The 15613-nt window shown below is 39.1% G+C and overlaps 1 protein-coding gene across 1 annotated transcript in view; it reads right to left on the bottom strand.

The window, feature by feature from the left end:
- Window positions 1–15613, bottom strand: part of PTPRK (protein tyrosine phosphatase receptor type K) — a 361688-nt gene that overhangs the window by 51120 nt on the left and 294955 nt on the right. The gene's annotated exons all lie outside the window — the stretch shown is intronic.

The following is a 15613-nucleotide window of genomic DNA, read 5'->3' as shown; positions in this document are numbered from 1 at the left end:
AAACAAACCACCCAACCAACCAAAGTCACTGAAACGAGGCAAGTGGTGTTACCTTCTACTTAACAGAAAACTATCAATGCAGACCTCGTCATTTAATCTTCCTTTCTCCCCCCAAATCAAACAACCCCTGCCTCAAACTATTGCACGGCTTTTACCCTTGATGCTTCCTATAAGGTTTTAAGCCTATATACTTTTTTCTAAGCATAACGAAATTCTTTCTCAGAGTAATCTTTACTGATCAAATGAATGAATCAAAATGAGATTAAGCCTAAATACAAGCAAAGCAAGGACCAAATTTCAGAGTCCATTTACTCCTTTTAAAATTTCTGTTATTGGTATTGTAAACACAGAGGTGTTTTTTAAAAAGTATGAACAGGTTTTTAAACTCAAAATGTTCCACTTTGCTTCAATTATTCTCTAAATTCAGCTACTCTTGAGATCTGGGAAATCAAACAACTCCATATGCATTTGAGAGTGGACTGTCAGTGGAAATCAGCAGGGCTATGCCAGTATGGACAAATGGAGGAGTGGTCCTACCACTCTTAATACAAACTACTAAAGAAAAGACTTATTTCAAGTCTCTTCATCTTCTGCTTCATTAAATGTAGTGAGTAAAGATGACGATTTAAGGACTTTCAGTTTACATAAAAGCAATACCTACTGCAAATTTTTTTGACAATTTGTTAGATGTACTGGCTCTAAGCTACCAGCAGAATCATACACAAAAAAATCTTATTTTCATTAATTTACAGCAAAATGTATTTATGCCCACTAACCAAAAAATACTTTATTAAACATTCACAGATATTGCAGGTATTTATTAAATCAGTTTCATCACCAGAATATATTTTTAATCTAAATTTTCTATCTGTTCATTGAGAGCTTGTAAAGCACTTTTCAAGACACAGTAAAATACATGAAATATTTTACTGCATAGCAATACACTAACTAAATTTCGTTCTCACTCAGCTCATTGACTTAAAAATGTTTACTTAGTGAACCTGAATTCAAAACAAGTTCCATTGCATTGAACCATTTTACACTGCTCTTGACTTTTGGTAAGGGTTAAAAGTACCATTAATATTTAAGAAACTTTAATTACAATTGCTGATTGAAAACCTAGTGACAGCAACAGCCAAATTTAAACTCTATTTTTTTTGAAGAAGGCTAATTTTCCTCATCCTGTTGCCCTAGAAGAACTGGCTTTTTATACTGGCAGGTGCTCCTTCATTAAAACCAAATACCTTCTCCCATAGCATTGTCACCATGCCTGCGCCACTGCACAGGTGGGTAACAAGTGTAAGAGACTCCTGCTCAGCGTTTTGCAAAGACCTTTCTCACGTTTGGCCCATTAAATACTCTAGTAAACAGAAGATTTCAGCTTGGAATTCATTCCTGTCTTTAGCGTTGGATGAGGGAAGATTACAGCTGAGATTAGGGCCAGTTAGTTCAGAGCTGGGGTATCCCTTCCTCTTCAGATAGGGCTCCTAATGCACAAGGGTCCGTTCCAGCCACGATGAGATGAAAAGGAATGGTTTGAAAATCGCTAAGGTTAAAGTAAGTCCTTTCACCTTGGCTAGTATCTTAAAAAATTTCAAGAGGGATGTGGGCAAAACAGTAGGAGAGTAGTAGACAGAGACTTTCCAGGGAGGTTGAACTCAAGAAATTTGGGGGAAATGCAAGTGTAAAGTAGTAGCTCTGGAAATTATATTTTTTCTCCTTTTCCTTCAAAGGCTCTGTTCTCAAACTCCAGTTAGTTTCAGATATCTGACAGGGAAAAATTAACAGCTCATCCTCCTGTCCGCATTGGTATTTCTTTCCAAATTTAGAGCTAATGGAGGATTTCATTAATACGAAACTTTCAGAACACCAAATTTGAATCATCCCTGTAGGCAGACACAGTGGAAGGAATTTTGCCCAAACTTTCCCCAATCTTCTCCTTGCAAAGACAGTATGCTGAAAAACATGACCATAAAATGTAAGCATTCTTAGAGAAGGTACTGGGTCTGGCTGGGATGAAGTTAATTGTCCTCATCACAGTCTGTATGGTGCTGTGTTTTGGATGTGCAACCAAAACAGTATTGATAACACAGGGATGTTCTAGCTATAGCTAAGCAGCGCTTGCACAGCATCAAGGCTTTCTCTGTTTTCACGCTGCCTTACAGCAAGCAGGCTGGGGGTGGGGAAGAGGATGGGAGGGGGCACAACCAGGACAGCTGACCCCCACTGACTAAAGGGATACCCCATGTCATATGAGGCCAGGCTCAGCAATAAAAGCTGGGAGTTTTGAATTCCCAAAGCAACCATAGCTCAGAGACTGGCTAGGCATTGGGCTGTCTGTGGGAGGTGGTGAGTGACTGCTTTGCACCACTTTTTAAAAAATAATTAATCTTTCCTTCACTTATTAAACCATCATTATCTCAGCCCACAAGTTTTCTTACTTTTGCACTTCTGATTCTCTTCCCCATTCTGCTGGTGAGCAGAGTGAGTGAGCAGAGTGAGTCAGCAGGTGGGGGGGTGCTTAGTTGCTGGCTGGGGTCAACTACCCCACCTTTCTCCCTCCGCAAAGTATACAGAGAGGGGAAAAACGAGCAACAATGAAAATTGTTTGAAATCTTAGAAAACAAAATCAAAAAAGCCAAAAACCAACTTATACCATTGGCCATTTATATTCAGGTTGGTCTTCTAAAAACAAAAAGTTATTTCTTCTCCAATTAACAAAACCTATTTCTGCTGCTCTAGTCAGTTAATTACTACATTGTAATTCACATGCCACCTCTCCTTCTAGCTGTACCTTTAAAAGTCTTTTCAGGTATTAACTTGAGACAAAACACTCCTGTATAACAGCTGAAAAAGCTGAAACAGAAAATAAACAAGCCTGGGGGTAACCAAGATCTCACACTTGTGCTATAAATGTTTGCAGATAAAGGTAATGTTTGGCGTAACTCATACCTTCCTCAGTATTTTTCCCCCCCTCCTCACTCTGCTGTTTTTACACCAAGGTAAGATAAGGTCATACAAGGTTTTGTAACCTCAAAAAAGCAACCTACACTTACTAGCACTTTTTCACACATTTCTTTTTGCTATACCTATCCTTCCTCCTTTTTTTTTTTTTTTTTCCTCCTTGATTTTTTACACAGTATTTCAGGCAGCTTAAGATTAAATGATTTGAATGACAGACTTGAAAGGTAAAGCACTCCGGTTTACCACTACCTTTTTTTTTTCTCTATAGCAACAGAGGATGAATGAAAAGGGAATAAATGACACACTAGTCCTTTCATACCCCCTTCTTTTTCCAAGAGCATTCTTTTTTATTCCCCTCACTTTCAATTCAGCCCATTCACAAAGGATTAGCATAACACATCTTTTTATGCTTGTAAGGGTTACAGCTGTAATCGCTTCACCTCATCACTTTACTTAGAAATCCTGTCTCCAGAGGAGTAATTCGATTACTCACGACAATCCAACTTCTGCCTAACCAAACAGAAATTCATTATAATGCTGTGCTGGTGCATCAGTTTATATGAGTGGATGGGAAAATAAAACCCAGCAACATGAATAGTTGGTGTGAAAGGAAGAAAGCAATTTTTGCTGAACAAAAGGCTACCAACAAAAGATAGGACGACTAGCAGAAATTCTTAGTCCCACGGGCAGGGTAGCCTCCAAACTAGTAATGATCCGTAGCTTTTAAAAGTCTTGGGTTTCAAATGGGCGTGGAAAGTCTATAAATTGATGAGAGCATCTGATTGCTTCCATCTGACTAGTCTTTAGCAGGTACTGGGCAAGTGTATGTAAAAACTTGAGACAGAGCCTTTACACAGGCTGAGAAATCAACACCATCTTCTGTTGGTAGAAAATACCTGTATACGCGCATACGATAGTCCTTAGAATGGCTTCTCTTGCTCCCTGCTTCTGAAATTCTAAAATGTACACAAAGCAATCTGACTGCATACTGCTTCAGAGTAAAACTAGTATCATCCTTAGCAACTGACAGTGGATAAGGACATAAGAAAAAAAAAATGAGGACAACTGGCATCTCCAAATGACTTCCAGTTGTCCATATGCCCACAAGCAGAAATCTAAGAAAAGCTCATGCTGATTGTGGCACAGAAGGACAGCACTCGCGGCAGAAGCACAGATGCCAGGACCATACCTTCTATTTAGAAGTAGAGAATTTTATTTTACTTTATATTATTTCTGCAGAGTGATTTAAGATGCCCAAACATAATGGCATAAGTTCTCAAAGGCAACATTTGTTATGCCAAAGGTTTAGGAGCGTTAGGATCCAACCGTCAAATCTTTAGCTGTTAGACTGGCTTAGATCTGTTTTCAGCTTTCGGAAAAAAGAGAAAACATCCTGATTACAGTAGCTGTATGAAGAAAACATTCCAGACTTACTCATAAAGAAAGTAGTTCACTGCCTTTACTATAGTCTGATTTCTTTTTAACCTGGAATTTCTTTTTACTTAAAGTCGTTGCTCTTTTACATTCTTCTAGGCACTTAACCTTTACTATGATGTGTGTATACTTTACAGTGACTGGAAATCAATAATAATTCTGATACCAAGTCCTTTTTGTCTTGAAAAACTTAAAATATTCCTAAGACAGCATCTTTCTTCAATACTACTCATGGGAATTTACTAATAATCACATTGTTAGATGTGAGTGGAGAAATTGAGCATGTGGAATAAAAGCCAGACTTTAAAATGAAGGTACATCCTCAGAGCATAGGAAAAACAGTTGGTTATTGTTATTTTGCAAGTTACTGTTCAACATATACACAGCTGCAACAACTATGCTCACTCTATCCAGGCAAAGTATCTGTATTTTTTCCCTTTACTCCATAGTTAAAGCCAGACGAGAGCAATCCTCCAACCAAAATCTCACGCTCTGATCTTAACGAGATGTCTATGAGAAAATCTACAGCTACAGAGAGAAATGGGGCAAGATCCAGCATCCAGCCTTGAATCCATAACATATCTCAAGAAACGCAGCAAATTGTTCAGGTACAAGAACATACATTCTCCTTTGCCTCCTGACACTTGTTGATTTGCCACTGCTTGTTTGCTGAAGATGAAGTTACAATATTATTTTTTATATGAGTGTGCTGTTAAAGAAATGAGCTATTCTGTTTGCAGAAAAGCATCCCTGATACACTGTGCAGAGAAGCACAGGCATGCCTAGGAAAGGCAATGCTGTATATCACAATGGAAACAAGACCTTTCTCTTTAATAAGGAACTCCCACCAGAAATGTTTAAATACATCGTATTAAATTGGACAGGAATAGTTATAAAATGGAAGAGACAGTGGAAAGGCCTCAGCACAAACATGAAAGCACACATTTATATTTCATATAGAATCATAGAACAGTTCGGGTTGGAAGGGACCTTAAAGATCATCTAGTTCCAACCCCCCTGCCACAGGCAGGGACACCTTTCCTCTAGACCAGGTTGCTCAAAGCCTCATCCAACCTGGCCTTAAACACTGCCAGGGAGGGGGCATCCACAGCTTCTCTGGGCAACCTGTTCCAGTGTCTCACCACCCTCACAGGAAAGAATTTCTTCCTAATATCTAATCTAAATCTACCCTCTTGCAGTTTAAAACCATTCCCCTTCGTCCTGTCACTACATGCCCTTGTAAAAAGCCCCTCTCCCACTTTCCTGTAGGCCCCCTTCAGATACTGGAAGGCTGCTATGAGGTCTCCCTGGAGCCTTGTCTTCTCCAGGCTGAACAGCCCCAACTCTCTCAGCCTGTCTTCATAGGAGAGGTGCTCCAGCCCTCTGATCATCTTCGTGGCCCTCATCTGGACTCGCTCCAACAGCTCCATGTCCTTCTTATGTTGGGGGCCCCAGAGCTGAACCCAGTACTCCAGGTGGGGTCTCACGAGAGCGGAGTAAAGGGGCAGAATCCCCTCCCTCGACCTGCTGGCCACGCTTCTTTTGATGCAGCCCAGGATGCCCTACCCCAAACCTGAAACAAGTCCTCAAAGTTGTTTAACCAAGTTAAAAATACATTGCAGCACCATAAATATCACAAGCTAGCCATCACACAGATAAAGTATTTTCTAGTGTTCATTATGATGATATCTCTACTCACTTTGCTGTAAAACATCTAGTTAGACATTCTAACAGGAGACAAAGACCACGTAGTTCTCAAAATTAATGTTACACAAACATCAGGATAGGAAAATGGCCAAGAGTATCTGTTCTCATCAAAAATGAATTTAAAACACAGTATCCCATTTCAAAGCTGGCAAATTAAATGTATCTGAAATCTGTACTTAGCTTCCGGTTTAGGGATGTTTCATTTATGTTTCTGTCTCAAACATTTATACCACAGTACAAATTGCTTCTAACTACCTTAACCATGTTCAAACAGGGAACAGCTACATCTTGAGAAGGAAGAGAAAAAGATAAAAGACTTACAGTCAGCTTATCCTGCATGATTATATTTCCCCTTTAGCCTAAAAAATGTTAAGACAATTTGCTGCAAATCTTGCATTTCGTATCATGTCATGGTCAGCAATGGCAATGACAAAATCTGGCTTGATGAAATACTTCTGTATTGGGTAGGGCTCAAGGAGCCTCCATACATGGCTGAATGGAGTATTGACTAAGTATTTTCTACTCTAATGGGTCAACAAAACAAGCAGACAATTCAGATAAGCTGGATGATGTTACTGTACATAAAAATTAAGGCTCACATTAAAAAATGCCTGTACTTGTGCAAATCAACTGCCTTCCATATGTCAAGGCAATTTTAATGTCAATTGCAATAACTGTAGAATTCCACTCTCTCTCTCTCTCTCACATGGAAAAAGAGTCGTCCTCCAACAGTTCTTGCAAATAGTCAACAGTCTAGTTTCCCTGTCATTATCTAGCAGTCCCAACAATAAGATGTACAGTCAGAAAATGGTTTAAAAAATTATCTTCATACGATATGATTTACAAAAAATATGATTTACGTCTTCCATAAGTAGCCCTTTGAAATGGCAGTTGGTCATACAGTAGCACCAGGGATGGAGAGAGTGATTATGATGCCTGTTTTCCATCAGTACATAAGGATTTGGTTTTATTGTCCCAGAAAGAGGCCCATTTGCATGATACTGTGAAGTGTACAGACGTAATCTGTTTCACTACCATATTCACTTATACCATACAGCGCCATTCTGATTTGATTTGCATGTTAGGATGGCATAAGCACCTATTCTCTGCCAGAGCAGAAAATCTTCAGATGTAATTTCCCACACTGTGAACCTGATGACACATAACTGAGGATTTGCCTTAAACTTGCCCATTAACCAGCTCATTATGCTACCTCCCAGCTTTTCTCTGCATTTCAACTGCCCATAGAAACCGGCTTTGGGCAATCTGTTGTCCAACATGAGAACTACATCTGGCATAACTGGACATTCTGTAATATTGCTGCAGTGCTGACAATGTGACAGCAATTTAGGAGTGCAGCATTCGAGGTAACATCCCCCAGCTTTATGGCACCACGGGCATGAAAGCAGTGCATTGGAAATGGTTTGGATGCTCGATGTGGAGACCATAAATGGTCCAAGTTTTGTAGCCACACAAAATGTGGCAGCAACTAATGCAGAATAGATGTTTCCTTTTGCGGGAAGCCAGATGTCTCTCATTTCAAACATACTGCTTTAACGTCCTAAATACTATATTGGCTTTTGCTATTCCCTCCATGACTTTGCTATTAACTGTGGTGTTTCGAAAGCAGTATGCTGCTGAAGTAGCACTGCTGTTCTCACAAATTTCACTAGTGTACTGTCAGTGCAGAGTACTGCCTCAGGATATTTTCCACCACAGCAAGGTTAGAGCAGGACCTTTTTCCCCTATGCTAATGGCCTGGACAAACCACTTGGCAAAGGGGCTGAAACAGTCGATAATATGTAGTCTGCTTACATATGTGTGAATAACCAATACTCAGTCATCAGCAAAGAGTAAGTAACACAGGTCAGCAGATATGGGACCTCTGATTTAATGTTCAGGTTAAATATTCTGGCATCTATATGGTATTGAATGTGGTTACCTTTCCTGTTGACTCAACAAAGCAAATGTTAATCAAAAGTGGCAAAGGATGCAATCTGTTTTGTGACCTTTTTGAGAAGAAAGGGTTCTGGAAGTCCATCTTGATCAAGAACCTTTATCACCACGTCACTGTGAAGCACGGAGAATATTCACAGTCCTGTCCAGGCTGCTGAATTTGCACAAAAGCCTCCACACACTTCCAAAGTCGACAGCATTGAAAACCACACACAGGGTCATAATTCCATTCCCTACACTTTGAATTTACCTGGCTACAAAAATCGCTTTAACAGTGCCTGTAACTGTCTCTTGCTCTGACAGACAGATGTGAGATAACCACACGATTTCTAGAAAGATCGTCCCTCCTGCGAGGTCCATCTCCATACCCTTCTGGTCAGGATCTTTCCAGAAAGCAGTTTGCGCTCCTGGATTTCAGAGTCGTTGTCTCCTTACACAGCCGACAAAGCATCAATCTCTGTATTCAAGTAATTTGGCAGCAGTGCCAATCAACCATACTGACTTGCTCTGCAACACATTTGACAGTGTTTAGGAAGTGCTACTATGCTTGGCAATGCTACTCCTTATTTCTAGATGACTAGCTGTAGAACTCCACTTAGCACTCTGTCAGACATGACAAGCAAATAGTTTAATAAACCCCTGTAATGTTCATGACAATGAGGTGGAACTTCTTTTCATTTAGTTAAAAGTGTTTTATTAGATACAAAGAAACATAGTGATGCTGATTTTAGGGCCATAAATGGTTTTCATAAAAACCAATAAGCACATTTCTGATTTAGATGTTGCTGAAGTTCTGCGTTCTTTGAGCATCATTCTTTTCTGAGATAAAGCCCTGCTTGTCCTTCCTGTCCATGTGCACAGTGAGCAGCTTTATTGCTCAAAAATATTTTTATTTCTATGCAAAATATCTCTGTGTTAGGTAGCTGTTAATACAAGGATGGATAATTGCAAAGTTTATCACCTCTGTGCCAAGGTGTTGCATATTGATATAACATTTTGTGTTTGTTTTTTGCAGTTGGACTGAAGCAGCTTTGACCTTGAGGTTCAATTTCTTCTAGCAGTTTTAAACACAACCTCGAGACCTTCTGGCTGCACCTGAAGATGGTGAAGACCACCTCCCCCTTGCCTTTTACCACTACTCCAGCATGTACTGTCATTTCCCGCCTGCTTTAAGAACTGCTCATGCAACTGTTCTAACCTAGGAAACATTTAAAATTATTTTGACTATGTTAAGTTAGTTTATTTTGGCGAATCTGAGTGAGATCAGTCATTTGTAAGAGAGCAATGAGCTGCTGACAGGCACTTTTCCCACCAGCTCTGTGACCACCAGCCACACATACTCTCTAAGAATTTGATTTTCTATCATCTGTGTTGGCTTATGTGTGACCTAGTGACATCAACTCATTATAAACAATCATATCATCAGTCTGCCACATAAATGATTTTTACTTCACCAGTGCTAAGTTGCAGCATAGGAAAGAAGCTGCTACTATTGCAACATTGAATGCATCCACAGTGTTTTCTGTAATGACAGCACATAAGAACTACAGGACAGTGATGACCAGCTCAGAGCCTACCATCACCACTGGAGTGCCACTCAAGCTTTTGTTGCTACTTCTAAAACAATCTGGGACTCTCCTACAAACTTCCAAATCCAATGTGTGTGTATTAAAATCTCCCAATCTAATGCATCATTTCATGGAACTGGTTTCAAGCATGACTGATTCTGACCTCACCAGTTTGAACTGTAGTTTCTGTACTGGCACTAACAACAGTGGTAAGATAAATGTATGTAGGGGTATTTCTAGCATCAGCAACTGGTTGCTTTATTGGGTGCAGAATTCAACTTACACGTCAATGATGTGAATGGCAAAACCTACTCTGGACTGCCAGTGTTGACATGCCTGCTAATGTGGAGAAAGCATCATTCTGGCTGAAGACTACTGACTGGATGGAAACACAGTAATTCATAGAGACCTCTTTCTCATCCATTCTTTGAAAAGGTGAAACAGCACTGTCCCTTAATGGGGCTGCTCTAAAGCTCCGCTGATGCACAGATAAGCCAAACTCCTGTCTCTCCCGGGCCAAACGTGCATGTGAGATGCCTGTGACGGACTGCTGGAGGCAGAAAGCTCTGCCTGTTCCACCTCACACACTCTTCAACCCCAGGCATTCCAAGGAGCCATTTTATCCACTGGTACAGTTAACCTCAATATAAAATGGAAGTGGACATAGGCTGTCTGTGTGAAAAGGGGCTAATGAGCCCAGTCCTATCAGGTGGTAGAGTTTACCTTCTCTGAACATTTCTAATTTTACAATGACACAAAGAAGATAAAGACATAAGAAAAGGCAAATAAGAAATGATGAATGGACAGGAAAAAAGGGGAACTAAAATTAAAAAGACCCCGCACTGTAGTATTATCAAATGGTCATTTTAAATGGCCATTTTAATTGCATATCTATTATAAGGGGAATAAAGAGATGTCAAGCAACAAGCAGAAAAGAGTACTTCTCTTTGGTGCCTTATCATAAAGAATGGGAAACACATTCTCTGAAAATTGTAGTCCCACACATATCCATCAGGCAGCTTAACTACCTGATTGTTGCAACTGTTGTTACATTAAATTCCTTTTTACTCACATCAAATTTTGGTAATTGAATTCCATGATTTTGTTACTCTCTGCACGTGTATGAAAATACCCACATTATAGGTTTTGTGTCCGGAAATCTGGAGGTGTCCCTCAGTTAACTGCTTTTTTAATAACCATCATCAAGTATGCCATCCAAAGATCATTCAATTTTTTATTTACAACCAAAGGTATCACTTATCAGAACTGGCAGATGTGGGTTGCTCAGCGAGCTACTGCAATTTCACATACAAAAGAGGAAAACATGCCATGCTAATATGCTGTTTCCATCTTTGGAAAGCTCAGCAAGTAAGTTAAAATCTCCTCTTTGTGAGATAAAAGACATTATGCAAAAGATCACTGAAATCTAAACATATTAATAGCTTTTTCCTATGAATGAGTGAAAAGAAATGTGACTTAGGCAACATCTGCATTCTTCTCTAAATTTATATTACCACTTAGCTCTCCAGTGCCTATTATGATGGTACAGCTAAAAGTCATTGTAGAAGCATTGATCCAAACATAAAAACAACAGTGAGAGAAGCTTCATTTCATATACATTTAGCATCTGATATCTTCCCTCATTTGTACATTAATCAGGAACAGACATATCTTAGCATCCTGCTACAGGAGGTGATTTGACTTTCACAAATTTCCCTAAGAGCAGAAACATCATCAGGAACAATTTCAAGGAAACAATTATGGTCTAGACAGATTTATGACTTCTAAAGACCTAATCCAAAGCACATTAATGTCAGTGGAAGGACTCCCATTGACATCAAAGGCCTTTGGATCAATCCCCAACTGCTGTGGGAATGAATTCAGAGCAATACGATGGTGGACTAAATGCACACTTGCAGCTGAAATGTTACCACCCAGAACTTTTTATTCCTCATATCAGATTAAAAAGTCATTTTCTGCTATTTCACAATTACTTCCAGATGCGCATCATCTCAAATGGCATTTTCATCCATCTATATGAACCAAATGCACATAGAGATAGAGAAGTTCTACACTGCCTGAACTAATAATACAAACGAAAACCACAAGGGAAAATCATTTTGGAGGTGATGAAGTTCATGCTTTAAACAAGGAGTGAGAAACCTTGGACTTAATTTATTCCTTCTAACTACTTTGGGACAGAGCTGCCAGGCCCATCACTTCTTTATTTACTGCCACAGTAGATTTCTTCTAATTAAATTTTCAATATTTTTCTCTAGTTCCCTAAACAAAACAAAAGAATACATGTAAATCAGTTAGCCTCAACCTTGGCAGTCTAAAAAAACTGTCAGCAATGTCAACTTCATATACTCTCTACTTAATAACAGCTCTGCTGTCCCTTCTGTCCTCTTAAATTCTATATACAGGCTAAATAATCTGAAGCATCACTCTTCACTGACCATGTTAATCTGGTTTCATTCCCTTAGCAGTCGATAACATTTTAGACTGTAAAATGAAATGTCAGCATCGTGTGTGAGTGGCAACACATTCAAAGTTTTACACAAGATGTGACTGATCAGTCACTAACATTGTATGTTACTCTGAAGTGCATGCTATGGGAATCACCCACCTTTTATTCACTCCTCTAGCAATACTTTGGTTAGGCAGGTTCAGTTATCACGTATTCACTGTGATACGAGCATGTTATGGACTGGCTGAACTCTGCCTTACCAAATTAGTTTTAGGAAGTTTGAGAACTTTCTTTAGGAAATCATATGTAATACTTTTTTTGTCAAATAGTGCACATTTCCTAGCATAATTCCATTTTTCCATTTCCAATGTATATCTGACCTATTACCTCAACCTCTGTACTCTTCTCTGCACTTCAGAAAACAAGATTTTTTTTCTCTTTCTTCAGTTACTATGTGTAGGAAACCAGATTATTAGTGACTGGGTAATGCTACTATCTAGATTCGGAAAATAACGAGGTAGAGAACAATTAACTGTTGTTTTTTTTTTAAAAAAAAATTATGCTGATCACCGGTTACTAAGAGGATCTGAATGGTAAGGGAATTCAAGTTGACAGAGGAAGGCGATATTGACTGAAAGTATCCAAGGAACTAAAATGGTTCACAGTTCATACATTTTCTGGGCTACACTTCTAATGGCAATGGTGCTTTAGGTATGTCCTACTCTCCACCTGCATCACAAAGAGTTATTTTTAACCTGGTTTCCTCAAGAGTTAAAGCTTATGTGAACAGACTGTGTACCTGCGTGCAACTTTCATACCCTCTCGTGACATCTAATATCTTGTGGGTCTCTTGGCCAATTCAGTCGAAACTGCAGAAGGGCAGAAGTCACAAAGTCATTAAATTCTTACAAGCTTTGTGGAAATAGGTGTCCACATAAAGGGGGAATCCTATTATTACCCTAAATCAGAGCCATCAAAGAATCACTCTGGCATTCATCCTTCAGCTGCAAGTACACATGAGCTGCTCAGGAGCCTGCTTTTTAATCTGGTGCTGTTCCAATATTTTCTTCCATGAAAAATTAAGTCAGTGTATTTTAATACACCAGACACTAGTAAGCCTCTCAGCTTCCTCTAAAATAATTTTTTCAAGACACATCAAAAGCAGCAACATACTTTAGTCATGATTTGGCACCATCTTTTAGATGAGTTCACACTTCAGTGCATGTTGTTATCAGAAGCGCACGAGAACATTGCACCTGGAACATACGGACTGAAAAGGTATGAGCGCCTCAATTTAAATTTGCTGACTTTCATTAGCTTGACATCAATAAAAAAGAATTATTCCATCAATTCTCAAAGGTAGAAGGCACCCCCCATGGGAATGATATGTGCAAAACCCCTTATGCATTAAAATACATGTAAATTATGTTAATAGGGAACTGCCCAAGCAAAATGAAAATTAGTCAGGGAAATAACACATTTAAGAAAGTTAAATTATCAAGATTATAATTTCAGGGATACGAACTTCTCCAGCACCAAACCGTGACATTATCACCGCATTTTTTTCCATCTTTACATCTTATCGGTGTGAATACACACAGTAGATAATATCAGACCCTTGAACGAGGTAAAAATGAGAACGTACCTTTGCCGGTAATACTGAACTCCACTGCTAGGGAAACTTTGTCTTGCCTTTACATACACCTTTAATGTTGTTCCTCTCCCCCCGCTTCCACCCCAGCTCTTTATGACTTTTAATGTCTTTTCAACACGTTCAAGGAAAAACTGAGTTTGGCCAGCTGTAAGCTGCTTCAAGTCACAGGAGATGACACAGAACTACACACTACTTTTATAACTGAATACATAGTTTAGACAATTTTCTCGATTTTAAAAGGGCACATTAGCTTTACTGGGGCGCGTTAGGTAAGGTAAGACAGTCCTCTTTTCCCTACGACTACGTTACAAATGTAACCAGATGTCTCCTATGTCAATGATTCAAAGCAAACTTATACACTATGAAAAAATCAGCATAACCAGATGAACATATACATAAACCAACATATTAAGTATACCTTTATTCAAGTACAACAAATCGTGGTATTATTTTTACGATGAAAACATGGGAAAAATTTCAGTACCAGCTTTTTAAAAATGGTTTAGAATACTAGTGTAACTCATTTGAGAGGTATGAATGTATGGGACTGAAGTGACGATTCCATAGTAAATGCATTCCTTCAGAGCAAGAGAAAGCATTTGCTCCTAATGTTGCCTCCCTCAACATTTCACATCTATAGATTAAAATAAAGTCAGAGAAAACATTTTGGTTTTTAGTTCCACGTCCAAGGAGTACAGTACTGATGCATCAGGCAATGCAGTTACTTCACAAAAACATGTATTTTGCCAGAGCAGCAAAGGCAAGATTTGTAGCACGATGGTAAGAAACGTGCTACTCATTTCCCCTTTCCTTCAGACTACAGCCATTGGGGTGCAGGCGACTGTTACAGCAGAGGAAGGCATACACGCAGCCACCAGGACTATTGCTCCTGTGAACATTGCTTTGACATCGGTGGACCGAATATAGTTAAGTAAAAAATAATTTCCTCACAAGCCAGGTGAACTCCTTCCCCATTTTGTTATTACTCTCCAGAAAATTTATGATGAGAGGGACCATTGCTCTCCTCTTCCTCATTCCATATTTCTGCAGTATTTGAGGATATTTCTGAGCCTTTCAAGACTCTCACTTGACTCAAATCCTAGCAATACATGCTGTGGTACATAAATATTTGTTTATGCAAATATATTTTAATTCAAACTTTTAATCTTGCCAGGAACACATAAGAAAGATAATGCTGATGTACTTTTCACAGAAGACTTAGCTCACGGTTTTAATTTCCTGTTTTTATTAGCTTACTTCACTTGACAAAAATATTAACACACCTTGAGAAGTACATTTTATTTTCCAGTTTCTCAAGAAAATGCTTTGTTGCTACCACCTCATCAGAGGCATCAGCTTTTAATTGGAACAAGTTTTAAATTGAAAGAAGAGATTGAAAAAATGCCACCACAGTACTTTCAGTGCCCACTTGCTCATATCTAAAGTTGTTTTTATGCTGAACATCAATATGCAATTAGAAAGAGACAATGTAAGTAGTGCTGAGCCTCTGCAGAGTACTCTTTCAGCATTTTTAAGCTCCCTTCTTGTTTATGCTGCCGGAGTCTATCAAACAACTCTCATGTTGACACAATCAAGCAAACAAAATGAATGGCTATAAATACAGTCAAAGCAAGAGATAACAAAAAGCAGAACAACTAAGTCCTCATTTGAAGATGAAACAGCATTTTTGAGTGAGCAATATGTGATTAACCCACTGGATGTGGGGTCAATATGATTTATTCTCACAGCTGTACAGCCAGTCTTAGCCCTGGCCCTCACTTGCTATCAGGCATGAGCCTTCCCCAAATCAGCCCTCCCCTATGTCTAGCTAACATTTGGCACTCGGAGCTCTTACTTAGG

Source organism: Nyctibius grandis, chromosome 1 (genome assembly GCF_013368605.1).
Source record: "Nyctibius grandis isolate bNycGra1 chromosome 1, bNycGra1.pri, whole genome shotgun sequence".
In the NCBI taxonomy this organism is placed as follows: Eukaryota; Metazoa; Chordata; class Aves; order Nyctibiiformes; family Nyctibiidae; genus Nyctibius; species Nyctibius grandis.
This window is presented reverse-complemented; position numbering and strand designations above follow the sequence as displayed.